The sequence below is a fragment of the Hordeum vulgare genome, chromosome 4H (assembly GCF_904849725.1).
Source record: "Hordeum vulgare subsp. vulgare chromosome 4H, MorexV3_pseudomolecules_assembly, whole genome shotgun sequence".
Lineage (NCBI taxonomy): Eukaryota > Viridiplantae > Streptophyta > Magnoliopsida > Poales > Poaceae > Hordeum > Hordeum vulgare.
In genome coordinates, this window is record NC_058521.1 from 608,198,183 (window position 1) to 608,210,518 (window position 12,336).

The 12,336-nt window shown below is 47.7% G+C and overlaps 1 pseudogene; it reads right to left on the reverse strand.

Annotated features, from left to right (window-relative positions):
• Positions 1-1,369: 1,369 nt before the first annotated feature.
• Positions 1,370-3,113, reverse strand: LOC123447603 (annotated as a pseudogene).
• Between the last annotated feature and the right edge of the window lie 9,223 nt (positions 3,114-12,336).

Below are 12,336 nucleotides of genomic sequence, written 5' to 3' on the forward strand. Positions count from 1 at the left end.
TTAACAACACATGCACACCTTTGAAAAATCACGTGGGGAGAAACAACATATTGCTCATCTTATTCCGACTGACTGTATATTCAAATGCATTTTTATTGTATGAGCATTAAAGCCATCGTTGACAACACAAATGTGATGGCATGTGAAAATATATTGCGTTCAGAGGGTGTGTTATTTTCTCTTCCGTTGCAACGCACAGATTCTTTTGCTAGTTTTATAAAAAGAATGTATAATGACAAAATACAATAACATTTTCAGCTTGCACGGTTGACTAAAGCAAGCACCCACGCGAGGGAATCCTGCTAGCTTATAGGAGTAGTACATCACATCATTTTACATACGTTGAACATCTTCGTCGAGATTCGTTACGTACAATATATTAGTTTTCATGATTCGACGTGACACCAAATTGTTGGGCCCGGAGGACCTTACAATCAAGTTCATCCACAAGTACGTAGTTTAATTATACGTGCAGCTTATCCGCAAAAAATAATATATATATATATATATATATATATATATATATATATATATATATATATATATATATAATAAAGAGTCTATCGCTTTCGTCGGAAAACCCATCGAGGTCATTTTACAAAAAAGCCCTTACTGTTTATGACATTAAATTCGTAGTATATATTAAATATTTTTTAAAATATTCATATCTTTTAAACCGTAACTCCAAATTTAACATATTATATATGGAATTTGATTAGAAAAATATGTAGAATTTAAATATGATATTATTTTATCTGTTAAACATTTAATAAAAATACTATCTAGGGTGCAATCTTAATAAATAAGTCATTATTCGTCTTTCTTTCATACCGGTACTCATACGGGTTGGGGATGAACACGTCAACAAAATCATGATTAGAGATGAAACTGAAGGTCACTTAACTGATTCTTTATACGTATTAAATCTACATGCAAGCCGTGTTAAAATAGAAGACCTGTGAAATTTTGAACTGCATTTTTGTAGGATAAGACCATCTTTATTTGTGTCGTAACTACAAATTCTCAGATTATAGACCATTTTTTATAAATTAAGAGCGTGTGGTATTTTTTTCTCCCGTTGTAACGCATGGGCCCTTTTGCTATCTTTACTTAATAATCTATACCTAATAATAAAGCGGATATTGGTTCCGTCGGAAAACCCACCACGCCATTTTTATAAAAAAGCCCATGTAATTTTTGTTATTCAACCCGCGCTTCAATTTCTCATTATGGTGGAATTAACAATGGACGGGTTGATTTTTCAACAAAATAGGATAGGACTAACTACATTAGTTAGTTAGCTTATTATTTTAATAAATTAAAATAATTATAAAAAGATTAAAAGCGTATGGTATTTTTTTCTCCGGTTGCAACGCACGGGCTATTTTGCTAGTATATATATATATATATACGTGGAGCTGCATGTTTATTTACCTTAGAGTCTTAGCCAAGTAGTATGTACGCTCGAGATTATCTCCATCTCAATTACGAAGGACTATGGTGGCCTGATCTTGCACGACCTTCCATGCATCCCTGATGTGGTGGTCTTCTGTGAGTGTGCTTCCAATGGCACACCTTAGTATGAACATACCACCTACGTTTGCGGAGCTCATGTATGGGCCCGCGGTGGCAGCGTTCACCTCCTCAAGGAGGTGTTGGTTGAGCTGGTTGGCCGCCTTGTTGCCGCCGAACTTGTCATGTGACCGGAGCCGGAAGCAGACCAGCGCAAACTTCCTGTCCGCTATCACCTCAAACCTTTCGTCGGCCTTGACCATCTTCTCGAAGGCCTCGGCCATTCGGACATGAGAGCGGATGTGGTCGCGCAGGCCTTGGATGCCGTAGCAGCGGAGCACGAGTCACAGTTTGAGTGCGCGGAACCGGCGGGTCAGTGTCATGGTCCAGTCCATGTAGTTGACCATGTCGTGCCCCTCAGACGCCGCGTCCTTGAGGATCAGATCCTGCTCCGCCCCCAGCGCCGCCACTAGCGCGCTCGGCTTCTTCACCCACATGGCGCAGCGGTCGTTGTTGGCGAGGAGCCACTTGTGGGCGTTCATGCTGAATGAGTCCACGGCCTCCAGGCCGTCGATGGCGTGGGTGAACTCCGGGCAGACCAGGGCGGAGCCGGCGTAGGCGGCGTCCACGTGCACCCAGACGCCGTGTGGTGCGGTGACGGCACAGAGCTCGCCGATGGGGTCCACGGCGGTCGTCTGTGTCGTCCCAACCGTCGCGCACAAGAAAAGTGGCACCAGCCCGGCTTGGACGTCAGCCTGAATGGCCGCTTCCAGTGTCGATGGCGAGAGAGCGAACATGTTGTGGTGGCACGTGGGTATGGCGCGGAAGTGGTCACGCAGGATGCCGGCAATGCGTGCGGCCTTGCGGAAGGCGAAGTGTGTCTGATCAGAGCAGTAGACCACGAGGTCGCAGATCCTGTTCTCGCCGATCTCGGCGAGCTTCCGGTCCCTCGCGGCCACGAGAGTGCAAAGTATCGCCTCGCACGATGTGCCAAGAAGGGTTCCACCGCCGCCGCCGGCGAAGAGGAGAGTCTCCGGCAGGTGCAGCGCCTTGCCGAGCCAATCGACAACCAGCATCTCAAGCTCTGTGGCGGCTGGCGAGGCGGCCCATGTGAATGGGACGACGTTGATGCCCGCGGTGAGCGCCTCCCCTAGGGCACCAATGGTGCTGCTCGACGCTGGGAAGTGCGCCATGTGGCGGGCGCTCTGCCAGTGCGTCATGCCCGGGAGGATGATGTCGCGGACGTCTTTCAGCGCGGAGCTGAACGCGTCCTGCTCCGGACGGGACGGCGCGTCCGTGGGGAGCATGTTTCGGAGAAAGCCGGGGGAAACGCTGGGGTGCACGGGGTAGTCGCCTATTCGGTCATAGTACTCGGCGATGAAGTCCACCACCTGATGACTCTGCCGCCGAAATTCGTCAGCGTTGAGCAAGCTGGGGCATTGCATCTTCTTCTCTGGGGTGTCTACCACCACCGGCACGATACCATTTTGGCCAGTGATGTTGTCGAAGCACAGAGGTGGGGCCATTGGTGGAATTCACTCGGCTTCGCGCTACACGCCAAATTGCCAATGCAATGCCTGAACCAGACCAATGGTATGTATTGTTTGGCAACGTGACTTGGTGCAGGGACTGCCGCGAAATCTATTTATAGGCACGTTTGACGATCGCGAGGCTTTTTTTTTGGCAGTGCTCTGCCACCGTCACGCCGGCGAAACTTGCACGATTCATCAACCCCGCGCGTCCGTACCGTTGGATCTCCATGCAACATTTTCCCCCCATGCAGTAAAAATTCGACGCGATGCAGCAATTTTTTCAACGGTTGCAACAAAGAAACAAAATTTATAGCAAAGAAAATATCTACGTGATCATAGCAAAAAAACAAAGCTGATGATGCGTGGTAGGAAAAGTCAAACGCCGGTTGTAACAAATATTTACGTAAACGTGTATGCAACTTTTTTAGTGAACGGTAGCAGCAAAAAATGATGCCGGTTGTAGCAAAAATTAACACGGTTGTAGCAAAAGTAAAAACATTGATTGTAACGAAAAATCCGACGAACTAGAGTTGCAACCAAATGTATATGCAACTTTTTTACTCCACAAATGTAGTAAATAAAAACGCTTGTAGCAAATATAACGCTGGTTGCAACATTTTAGACGGAAAAAATGTTGCATGTCCATTCAGCGGAGGGCGACGCGCTCCCTCGATCCGCTCTTCTCCAGCTCCGGTTGCGGCCTCTTCCCCTTCCCCGTGCGCGCGACTCGAATCACACGGAGCCTTCTCCAGCGCCTCCTCGCACCGGTGACTAGCGGCGCATCCAGCAAGAACACCGGACCCCATCTCCATCCCCTCCCGCTTCGCCGCTGCCGGAGGGGACACCGGCGAAGCCGCGCGCGCCCCGGGGATGGCAGCGGCGGGGCCCCTCGCGTCGGCCCTCGGGCTCTGGCAGCGGCGCCTCGCGTCGGCGGTTGCGGGATCCGCTGTGATCTCGCCAATCGGCGGCGGCGGAGGGCGGATCCGGGGCTCCATGGCCGGATTTGGCGGAGCACTCGGCCCTGGTGGTAGAGCGGCAGCCGGGCGAGGCTGCGTTGGTCGGCTGGGCACGAGCAGTGTCCAGGGCGCGCGGTGCATTGGCCTTGGCTGGGGGTCGTGATGGTCTGTGGCGGCCATGCTCAGCGGTCGGTGGCGGTGGATATCCAACGCAACTCCCGGAGAAATCCTTGCTTCGCTCTTCATCGGAGCCGCGACGGCGACGCTCGTGGGTGCCACTATCTTTCTTGGAAGCATCGTTGTGGAGGTGTGCTGTTCCCCTTCGTCGGCCGCTGCCCGCACCGCCACCTGCGCCCCCAGGTCCTGATATGTGGGCTTCTCTCCTGCGGATTCTTAGCGGTGCCGGCGTGGTTGCCGGGGCCCTACCTGCGGGTGAAGCCGGTGGAGGAGACTCGGATTGGGGGAAACCCCTTGGTTGGCCCAGGCCGGCCGCGCCGACGACGACGCTCAAGGGCGCTGTTATTCTTTTTGGAGACGTCGGTATACATGTGCTCATCTGCTCCCTTTCCTTGCCTCTCGGGTGAAAACCCTAACTTCGGTGGGCGGCGGCGGCTTCCTTGATGTCGTGACCTTCCTGAAGTTGTCGCCTTGAAGGCTGAATGGTGGTGGGCACTGTGTGGGTCCTAAACGGTTGCTGATGGTGGGCACTGCTTCAGGGGAAACCCTAGGATCTGGTCTTCTAGATCGGACGATGGCGGTACTGCGGTGCCATTTCTCTCTTGGGAGCATCGTTTGTGGAGCAGCGCTGGCAGACTGAGGCAGTAGGTGGAGCGGCTTCGTCTTGCACGGAATTTCGGTGAAGCTGTCAAGTCATGCCTGGCCGACAGGTGCTACGCTGAGTCATGCCTGGTTGGTAGGTGCAACGCACGACATATCTTTCGGAGTCTTCGCATCTGGACGGATGAGCGCAAGACGTGGATCCGTTGGCCGCCGTGGTGGCGTGGACAAATGGTTGGACTGGCAAGGATGATGCGGATCTCTTTCCTGAAGATGGGTCAATGGTTCGAGGATGATGGCGGCTGGTAAAACGTGTGCGTGAGGTGTGCGTTTTAGGTATGCTGCACCGGCTGTTGTTCTCGATACGTTATGTGGATGGATTGGAAATAACACCGGTCCTAGATATGTGGAGTGAGAGCACTTCACATTATCGAATTTGTAGGTGTGAGTGGTGGCTTTGGATGGACTAATGTATACTATTGTTAGACCTTTGTGAAATAATTAATAAAATGACTGCATGCATTGATTGATGGAGAGGCCGGGGGTTAACCTCCTTTTCTAAAATAAAAAATGTCGAGTCAGCGGTCAGCGTACGGGTCGCGTGCGGCCTGCCGAATAATTCGATCGGCGCACCGGTCAGAAACGTTTTCTTTTTTTCACATCAGTCGATTTTGCCCGACGTAGAAGGTGGAAGTGTGGAGCGTCAACCCGGACGAGGCGGAACTGGAATTTGCCCACACATAGATCGCATCAAATTATACAAATACACATCCACACGGAAACTTTTCCAAAGGCCTGTGTCGTGCCCCATATTCTTTCTTACTTCTACACTTCTCTATTCGTTACAACCTTACACACTTGCTGTGTATATACATACACGAAAACAACCAATGCAATATGATTTGAACTACCTACACTAGTAAAAAACAGGGCACTGAGCCAACCACATTGGACCCGGATTAGATATAAACCGGTTATAAAGGGTCTGTCCGCTGGGCCCCCTCCCTGCAGCAAATGGCCGCAAGGCCTTTAGGACCGGTCCTAAAGGTTTTTGGACCGTTTGCTGCAGGGAGGGGGGCCCAGTGGACAGACCCTTTAAAACCGGTTTGTATCACAAACCGGTGCTAAAGGTTTTCTCATTTTTGCAGCAACTGCGGGGCCCCGCTGTCAGACCCTTTAGCACCGGTTTTTGACACAAACCGGTCCTAAAGCCCTCCTCTCCTTCCTCCCCGAGCACCCCTATATTCCACCCTATTTTTTCTAGCTCGAGCTCAACTCCATTTTTGCTCTCTCCTTCCTCTTGGGAGCTCTAATCCATCCCCATTTTTCTCCACCATTTGTCAAGATTGTTGGCACCCATCGGTCCTACGGTTAGCATCAACATTCCCTCTTCCGGTATTGCAAGTTTTGCTCGTTTTCTTGCTCATTTCATTTTTGTTGTGCTAGCTAGGTGTTTGATGAAATGCCTAAGCTAGAGAGAGTTCATCATTTGTTATGTATACATATGCAATTTGAGCTCAAATTTAATTATGATTTGTGGTTTTTTTAGTGTCGCGCGCCTTGTCCCCTTCCTCACCGTCGTCGATCGCCCCGTCACCGACACAACCTTGGTGAGCCTATTGTTTTTATTTACCAAAATAAATTTTGATTTGTATGATTTACATATTTACTTGTATATAATTTTCTTATTGTGTAAGATTTTTTTTATATGTATAGCGCCATGGTTTTGATATCCGTCCCCGTTGGCCCTCGTCCAGTCTATGATTCGGATGTGGTATATTATCTTTTATAACTACATATTTTCATTTCCTGATTATATGACAATTAATTACGCCGACCAACTTGACATACATATTTTTATCTAGGAGGTAGTGGAACCGGAAATGCCAATCGACCCTATTGTTGAGAAGTTACACTTAGTTGAACAAGAAAATGTTGGCCTGAAAGAAAGATTGAAAAAAACTGAAGAAAGGTTGGAAAAAACTGAAAGAGAGAAGATGACCTTGGAAAAGGTTCTTGCCGGTGTCGTCGATGGTCACAAGAGCGAGATGGACGCAATGCGTCTGAAGATTAGAAAGATTAGAAAATATGCAATTAGTAAAGAGGCTTGGTATCATTATGCCGTCGTGTCAATTGTTACCTTTGTTGCGGTTTTGATCGCATTTGTTGTTGTTTTTAAATGCATTAATTAGAGAGAGTTTTTATGGTTGGTTTCAGTGTGTGTTTTTATGAGAACTATATATGTATGGTCACTACGCTACTTTGGTTTTAACGTGTGATGAACTTTTTGTATTAATTAATTAATTTAGTCATGATGATTTAGCATAATGGTTTTTGATAAATTTATATAATGCAGATGAACCGGCAATGGATGTACAGTGATCGACGTCGTCCCGAATTCCTTAATGGCATGCATAGTTTTCTCAATGTGGCTGAGAAAAACAGGCAGAATGGATTTATTTTTTGTCCATGTAAAAAATGCCAGAATAAGAGGAATTTCCCTAACTCAAGAACCATACACACCCACCTGTTGCAAGAAGGCTTCATGCCAAGTTATTTTTGTTGGACCAAGCACGGAGAAAGAGGGGTTGTAATGGAAGACAATGAAGAAGAAGAGGATAATGATAACTATCCTATGTTCGGTGAACACGGTGATACTGAAATGGGGGAAGACGAGCCCGAACTTGAGGACATTGTTGATGAGTCTGATGATGATCTTCGTCAGGTCATTCGTGAAGAACAGATAAACTGCGGAAGTGAAAACGAGAGGTTGAAGTTGGAGCGCATGTTAGAAGATCACAAAAAATTGTTGTACCCAAATTGCGAAGATGGCCAGAAAAAGCTGGGCACCAGCCTGGAATTGCTGCAATGGAAGGCAGAGAATGGAATATCTGACAAGGGATTTGAAAAGCTACTGAAAATAATGAAGAAGATGCTTCCAAGAGATAACGTGCTGCCCTGCAGTACGTACGAAGCAAAGAAGGTTGTCTGCCCTCTAGGATTGGAAGTGCATAAGATACATGCATGCATCAATGACTGCATCCTCTACCGCGGTCAGCACGAGAATTTAAATGTCTGCCCGGTATGCGGTGCATTTCGGTATAAGATCAGGCGAGATGACCCTGGTGATGTTGAGGGCGACGACCGCCCCAGGAAGAGGGTTCCTACCAAGGTGATGTGGCATGCTCCTATAATACCACGGTTGAAACGTTTGTTCCGAAACAAAGAGCATGCCAAGTTGCTGCGATGGCACAAAGAAGACCGGAGGGAAGACGATATGCTGAGACAACCCGCTGATGGGTCGCAGTGGAGAAACATCGACGATAAGTACGAGGACTTTGCACGTGACCCAAGAAACTTAAGGTTTGGTCTAAGTACAGACGGCCTGAATCCGTTTGGGGAGCAGAGTAGCAGTCATAGCACCTGGCCCGTGACTCTATGTATCTATAACCTTCCTCCTTGGTTATGCATGAAGCGTAAGTTCATTATGATGCCAGTGCTTATCCCAGGCCCGTCGCAACCCGGCAACAACATTGATGTGTACCTGAGGCCACTGATTGATGAACTTTTAGAGTTATGGGCTGACGAAGGTGTACGTGTGTGGGACGAGTACAAACAGGAGGAATTTGACCTACGAGGGTTGCTGTTTGTAACCATCAATGATTGGCCCGCTCTTAGTAACATCTCAGGACAGTCAAACAAGGGATACAGCGCATGCACACACTGTTTAGGCGAGACTGAAAGTATACATATAGGCAAGAATGTGTACCCGGGGCATCGTCGATTTCTTCCAGACAGGCATCCCGTAAGAAAGAAAGGAAAGCATTTCAAAGGCGAGGCAGATACACGGAGGAAGCCAACCCTCCCTAAAGGTACTGATATATATGACATGGTCAAAGATATAAAAATAATGTTTGGTAAGGGTCCTGGCGCACAATCTGTTCCGAATGACGCCGACAACCACGTAGCCATGTGGAAGAAGAAATCTATATTCTGGGAACTACCCTATTGGAAATTCCTAGAGGTTCGCTCTGCGATCGACGTGATGCACGTGACGAAAAATATTTGCGTGAACCTGCTAAACTTATTGGGCGTGCATGGGAAGAAGTCGAGAGATACACCAAAAGCACGGCTGCACCACCAACGTATGCACGAACGAGACGACCTGATGAATCGAGAGAATTTCAAAGGTCCTGCCAGCTACGCTCTTACCAAGGAAGAGAAGGAGATCTTTTTCCAAGTCCTGAGTAGTATCAAGGTCCCGTCTGGCTACTCGTCGAACATAAAAGGAATACTAAACCTGGAAGAGAAAAAGTTCCAAAACCTAAAGTCTCATGACTGCCACGTGATCATGACCCAGTTACTTCCGATTGCATTGAGGGGGCTTCTGCCAGAAAACGTGCGAGTACCCATTGTGAAGCTATGTGCATTCCTCAACGCAATTTCTCAGAAGGCAATCGATCCAGCAACTCTACCAAGTTTACAGAAGGACATGGTCCAATGTCTTGTCAGCTTCGAGTTGGTGTTCCCACCAACCTTCTTCAATATTATGACGCACCTCATAGTTCACCTAGTCCAAGAGATTTCCATTCTCGGTCCTGTATTCTTACACAATATGTTCCCCTTTGAGAGGTTCACGGGAGTCTTGAAGAATTATGTTAAAAACCGTGCTAGGCCAGAAGGAAGCATGGTCAAGGGCTATGGAACAGAGGAGGTCATTGAGTTTTGTGTTGACTTTATTCCTGACCTGAACCCGATCGGTGTTCCTCAGTCGCGCCATGAGGGGAGACTGCGTGGAAAAGGCACGCTAGGAAAGAAATCAACAACATGTATGGACGAGCAATCTTTCACTCAAGCACACTACACAGTTCTAGTTAATTCCAGCTTGGCGGCTCCATATATTCAGGAACACAAGGATATTTTATGCTCGGAATACCCGGAGCAACCTGAAGATTTCATTGCTAAAGAACACGCGAAGACTTTCGGCGGTTGGTTGCAAAGACGTCTCATTAATGACAACATTGTTGAAGATGAGCTATACTTGTTGGCCAACCAACCATCTTCGACTGTATTGACCTTTAAAGGGTACGAGATAAATGGTAACACATTTTACACGGCAGGCCAAGATAAAAAGAGCACCAACCAAAACAGTGGCGTCCGGTTTGATGCAAAAGACGACAATGGGCAAAGGGTCACATACTATGGTTACATAGAGCAGATATGGGAACTTGACTACGGACCTTCCTTTAAGGTCCCTTTGTTCTGGTGCAAATGGTTCAACCTGTCAGGCGTGAAGGTAGACCCGAAGTACGGAATGACAACAGTGGATCAGAAGAATCTTGGGTACGGCAATGATCAATTCGTCCTAGCCAATGATGTGGCTCAGGTTTTCTATGTGAAGGACATGTCTAGCAGACCGAGAAAAAGAAAAGATAAGGAAGCGAATACATCAGACGATGAGCCAAGGCGCCACATAGTTCTTTCAGGGAAAAGAAACATCGTGGGAGTCGAGGACAAGACAGACATGTCAGAAGATTACAATAAATTTGATGAAATTCCTTCCTTCAAAGTCAAAGATGATCCAAGCATCCCGTTAAATGATGAAGATAGTCCATGGTTACGGCGCAATCAGAAGAAAGGCAAGACGAAAAATAGATAGGGGGTGTTGTTGGTGATGTGTAATAATGTATTAAACCTTTTATGTAATTGTGTTGACCATTTTGATAAATATTAAAAATTTGACCAGTTTTCACTAAATTTGACCATTTTGATAAATATCATTTTTATTTTTTAAGTGTAAAAATGACATTTTGACAATTTGTAAATAAATGTAAAAGAAAACAGAAAAGGGAAACAAAAAAGAAAAATAAAAGAAGAAACAGGAAAAAGAAAAAGGAAACAAAAAGAAAAAGGAAACAGGAAACAGAAAAAAGGAAAAAAATAAAAATAAAAGAAGAAACAGGAAAAACAAAAAGGAAACAAAAAGAAAAAGAAAACAGGAAACAGAAAAAAGGAAAAAAGAAAAATAAAAGAAGAAACAGGAAAAAGAAAAAGGAAACAAAAAGAAAAAGAAAACAGGAAAGAGAAAAAAGGAAAAAAGAAAAAGGAAAAAACCTTTAGGACCGGTCTGTAACAACAACCGGTCCTAAAGGTGGGTTCGGTTCGCGCCCGAATTTTGGACCTTTTAGCACCGGTCTGTGTTAACAACCGGTGCTAAAGGGTCTTTAGCACCGGTTGTTAACACAGACCGGTGCTAAAGGGTCTATACCTCTACGGGGTCGCCAACTTCTCGCCTTCCCGCGCGTCTCTCCTCGCCTTCTCTCCTCGCCGCCTCTCTCCTCGCCGACTCGCGCCGCCTCGCCGGCCGACGATCCTCGGCGCCGCCTCCTCGCCGCGCCGTCGCCTCCTCGCCGCACCGCCGCCTCCTCGCGCCGCCGCCTCCTCGCGCCGCCACCTCCTCGCGCCGCCTCGCCGGCCGACGATTCGCTCGGGGCCGCGTCCTCGCCGCGCCGTCGCCTCCTCGCCGCGCCGCCGCCTCCTCGCGCCGCCTCGCCGGCCGACGATCCTCGGCGCCGCCTCCTCGCCGCGCCGTCGCCTCCTCGCCGCGCCGCCGCCTCCTCGCGCGCGCGGCCTCCTCGCGCCGCCTCGCCGGCCGACGATCCTCGCCGCCTCCTCGCCGCGTCGTCGCCTCCTCGCGACGCCTCCTCGCGCGCCGCCCCACGCCGCCTCCTCGCCGCCCCACTTCGTCTTCTTCACGTAAGGTATATCCGTATTTTCGTATATCCATATTGTTGTATGCTTGTAATTATAACCGTCGATATTAGTTTTTTTCCGGCCTGAATAGGACATCCTATAAAAAAAAGTTACGTGATCATGCATATTCTCACGGCTCTCATGGCTCTCACGGCTAAAAAAAGTTACGGGATTTGTTCTATCGACGTACAAATCGTACCTGCTAGAGATGCTCTCACGGCTCGATTTGAAGCCGCCTTCATCATTTATGTCGCTAAAGCGAGGAAGACGATTCTAGTAGACTCACTTTTTCAGTCAACATTCGAAACTTTCCGACGTACAAATCCTATAGACGAAGTCGGTCAACATTCGTGCAACGTGAGGTGACTCCGACGATTCCGACGATTCCGTAAAACCCTAAACCGACGATTCCGACGATTCCGTAAAACCCTAAACGGACGATTCCGACGATTCCGTAAAACCCTAAACCGACGATTCCGACGATTCCGTAAAATCCTAAACCGACGATTCCGACGATTCCGTAAAACCCTAAACCGACGATTCTGACGATTTCGTAAAACTTTCCGACGATTACAATTCCGTAAAACTTTCCTACGATTCCGACGATTCCATAACTGCGGGGAAAGTTTTCGACGATTCCGTAAAACTTTCCGACGATTCCGTAAAACTTTGCGACGATTACGACTCCGACGATTCCGTAAAACTTTTCCGTAAAATTTCCGGTTCCGTAAAACTTTTCCGTAAATAATTTTGCTAAGTTAAATTCTTGTTACTAGCAGGTGTTCAGCTATGGATCCCCAAGAACC